A 4,516-nucleotide genomic window follows, 5' to 3' on the forward strand; every position below is an offset into this window, starting at 1 on the left:
AAATAGATCGGTCTGTATTTGCATGTATATTAGAAAAAAAAGCTAAATAGGTACGCCTATATATTCATATATATTAGAACAAATGCTAAATAGGCCGGCCTATATATGCATATATAGGACGACTTATAAGATTTCTTAAATAATATGGATTAATTGAAAACCATAATGAAAAATAGACTTTTAAATAGGCTTTCAAACCAAACTTTTAAAAACTTTTAAAAGGGTCAGGTCAGGACAAAAAAGAGAGTCTATTATAGGTCATAGGTCAGACTCAAACCTTTGAAGTTTATCGTAGGTCAGGTCCAGACCTTATAAAACTTAGCCTATTTTCACCCCTACGGGAAGCCAATCAAAACGCTGATGCTATAACAAAAGTTTGTCTCATTATATAGGACTCCATGTTTATATAGTTTGTCCAGATGAGTTGCTAGATGTGATCGAGAGAGAACTTGCCAGGGTTCCCATTGGGTGATAAAATACAATAAATATATTAAATATAAAAAATTTAGAAATTACAGATATAAATAACAAGAAAACATTTTTATTTGAAAATAGACTAAGATAACTAGTTTGATCTTATTTCATACCATTATTTTCTATTTATTCTTTAATGAATTTAAATTTAATTTTGTAGTAATTCTTTTTTTAGTATCCAATGTAACTTCTGGGAATAGAAATCCTTACTTCATTTTTACTTGATTAAAAAATTACGTCAAAATTAATAAACAGATGAAAAAAAATTACGTCAAAATTAACTAACATAAATATATAACTACATGAACCAAATGATTTTAGTTTACAAAACCAATGCAATAAATAGAGACAGCAAGTGAATGTGATGTCGTCTTAGGAAAGAAAGTCAGACTAAGATACCCAAAAAAGATAAGAATGACCTTATACTAATTTGCTATTACATAATTCATATTTGGTAATGTCATCAATTTCTCTTGTGGTTAAGGTGGCAGACACATTGAACACATTGTGGGGTAAGAAGTTTCACATACCCTGCTTTTTAACGCTCATTTTCCTACAACATCCAATGACCTAAACCTTCTCCATAATGCTTTTATTACACTTGTCACGTCCACCTCTAATCCATCATATGTGTTAACCTTTTGTTGACCTTCCATGCTTAATTTCATCTAATGGATATGAATAATATCTATATGTATCAAATCATCACCCAATATGTATCTTTCAAACTCACAAGTACAAGGCAACCCCATTGCTAAAGAGTTCTTAAGGGTTGGTCAGTCCCACATTGCTAAAGAGTTCTTGAGGGTGGGTTCCAGACCAACCCTCAAGAACTCTTTAGCAATAAGTCTCAAATTTTTATGCAGTTGAGAATGCATCATTAGTATCTATTCATATATGATTTTTATCGTATATATGTAAAGGGGTTTCCATATCAGTGAAACATAAAAAAAAAACTATTCATATATGATTTTTATCGTATATATGTAAAGGGGTTTCCATATCAGTGAAACATAAAAAAAAGAAGTCAAAAGAAAATTGAAAATTTTCATTGCGGATAACTTATAAGTAAGTTATCCGGTGAACTTCATGAAAACTAATGAAAAACTTATAACCAAGTTATTCGGTAAAGATTATAATACCGAATAACTTTTATGTAAATTATCGAGTATACATATAACCCTATCGGAATACTTGATTACAAGTTATCCGGTGAATGAAAACCATATACCAACATTCTCTTAGTAAAGTTCTCCAGTACACTAGTATAGCAAAATACTCCAATTTCACAAAAATCAATTTTAACAGTAAAAGTTAAATAATAAAATTATTTAATAGGTGAAAAGGGTAAAATTATAATATTTTGAAAAGTAAGCATGAGGGGGATCATGGTAGGGTAGGGCAAAATTTGAGAATTTAACTTGCCACCCCTTCCTACCATAGCACCCAATCAATGTACAGTCATACATCACACCACCGAAGCACTCAACCATCATATGTCTTTGAAACCTCACAAGAACCATTGTTTCACTTCCAACACGATTCATCAACCCAATTCTACCAACAACCCCACCCACATGTAACCCAACCAAATCGACCCACCTTCGACAACATGGGCATAAATCTCTTTGGAAGCACCATAAACTAGGGAGAAATGGTCACGAATTGTATGGTCCGACTGTTGTTCTAGGACCATAACATCAAGCATCTCTGCCTCAAGCAAATTAGAACATACACCAAACACCTCAGGGAGATCATAATTAGAGACCTCGAAGGCAAACACGGGTGCGTTTGGGTGGAGGCGGTTGGTAAAAGAAATCCAAATGTCTTGTAATTTATTTTTACGATGAACTAGTCGGAAACCCGTGCGTACGCACGGGTTCTGGTATGGTAAACGGAATTAATGTACAGATAGAAGTTGATTCACAATTATGTGTTTATAAAATTATTTTTGTTATAAGAAAAAATTGGAATATTAGATGGAATAAAAATATAAAATATTTAATCAAAAGAATTGGAGGCCCAAACAAAATTATGTTGTGGAATAGAAATAAATATTCTTTAATGCTCATGAAGAAGTAAAAAAAAAAAAAAGAGGCCCAAAATAATGTAATTAAAATGCCAAGATATGGGCCATACAGTAGAAAAACAATAAAATAAATAGGGGGAAGGCCCATACGGTTACTTTACCTAGGGCGAAGGCCCAGAAAAATTTCTGAAAAGAATCAAAACTGGCATCAGAAACGTTTCAAATCACTTACTCTCATTTATTAGTTGTGTTGTTTCCGAAAACTAATTCTAGCATTTAAGAAACGTTTATCGTCTTATTGATACCATCCTTTTGCAAATCAATGGCAAGTCATTTGGGAAAGTCATTCGTATCTGGGTAAGTTCATTGATTTTCTATAACTTTATTTGTTATGATGCAAAAAGGAAAAAATGTTTTAAGTTAGTTAAACCCTTTGCATGCGTTATTTGGTTTTAGATCATCACTTATTATGGAAAAAGGGAAGCAAGCAGTCGGAATAGAAGACAGATTAACGGTTCCTCCGAGGGTAAAAAGAGGAACGAATGGTCGGATGGCTGAGAAATCCGTTTCGTCGGATGATACCAGGTATAAAATATATTTCAAAATCGGTTTATGTCAAAGAAATTAAAATGGTGTGTTATAACTATTATATGGATGCTAAATGTAATGTTATATGTTATAATTTTATATGTGTAGTATATTTACTCATGGTGTTTTGTTTTCAGCTCCGATCCTGATGAGCCTGAAATTGTTGAACACAGATGGGTAAAGGAGATAACTTTTGGTTTTGTTTCCAAAAATATGTTATGGTATGATAAATCTTTTTGTAGTTATAGTCGATCTTAACTGAATGTTGGTAAAAACTTTATTGTTGAAACAGAAACTATTGCTCACTATGAATTTAGTACAGGCTGTGTTTTCAGTCTTTGACAGTGTGGTTGTTTTCATTCGTATTGTAGCTTTTGGATCTGTTTGTATATGTTATTCATATAATTATTTTTGTGGTTTTTGTAGTTTCCATTTCTGAACCTTGCATGTTGTTTTTTTGTAGCATTTTCCCAGTTATGTTTCAAGAAATTTCTTAAAGGTCAACCAGAGGGCAATTGTTTTTGTTGATGAAGACAGTGGGGAGTCACGTAATGCCAGAATAAAGTGTTCTAAGAGAAAAGGAAAGGTTATGAAGTGGGAGAAGTTTATTGGTCCAGTTTGGTATGAATATGCGAAGAAGAAGAATATCAGAAGGCGTGACATTGTGCGTGTAACACCCCCATTTCTATACTAAACAAATAAGGCATACATTTGCATAAATCAGAGTAAAGAAGCATGCATCTCACGAGGGCGTTACACATATTTCAAAATAGAACAAATATTTTATCTTTAAAACATGCAATGGTCATTTCCAAATAACACGGGAATTTTAAACAACATGCAAACCACAACGGAATAATCATCTCCTCAAATAAATGGTAAAATAGGATGATTCCCATACATCATCCACCATGTCTCAACATCTTGGCTCAAGGCCACACATTAGCCAGAATAACATATTCAAATACGAATACAATATGAGTAAACAAATATCTCATAACATCGAGTCATAAAAACATAAAACCCAACTCCCATGTGTTACATATGACCAGAGCACAAGTGACCACTTAGTCACGACACCCTACTAGAGATCTAAATCTCGACGCTAAGCCTCATTCGAAGCATCACTATCCATGAAACCTGCACGTTACCAACAAAGGATAACATTCAAACAGAAGGGTGAGAATTCAACTTCTTATAGATAAACATAATATGGGAAATGTAAAACATAACAAGAATACATTCCAAGAATTCATCACTCTTCATATAAACATGCATCATATGCCATTAATCAAGATTCACATGTTCTTGCCATACAACCTAGTTCATTCAATTCCACATAATCATACATGATTACTAAACAATGTACATAATCATATTTCACCAACATCTAGATTCTAAGTACATATAATTTCACATCTACAT

This window comes from Vicia villosa, unplaced genomic scaffold (genome assembly GCF_029867415.1).
Source record: "Vicia villosa cultivar HV-30 ecotype Madison, WI unplaced genomic scaffold, Vvil1.0 ctg.000339F_1_1, whole genome shotgun sequence".
NCBI lineage: Eukaryota > Viridiplantae > Streptophyta > Magnoliopsida > Fabales > Fabaceae > Vicia > Vicia villosa.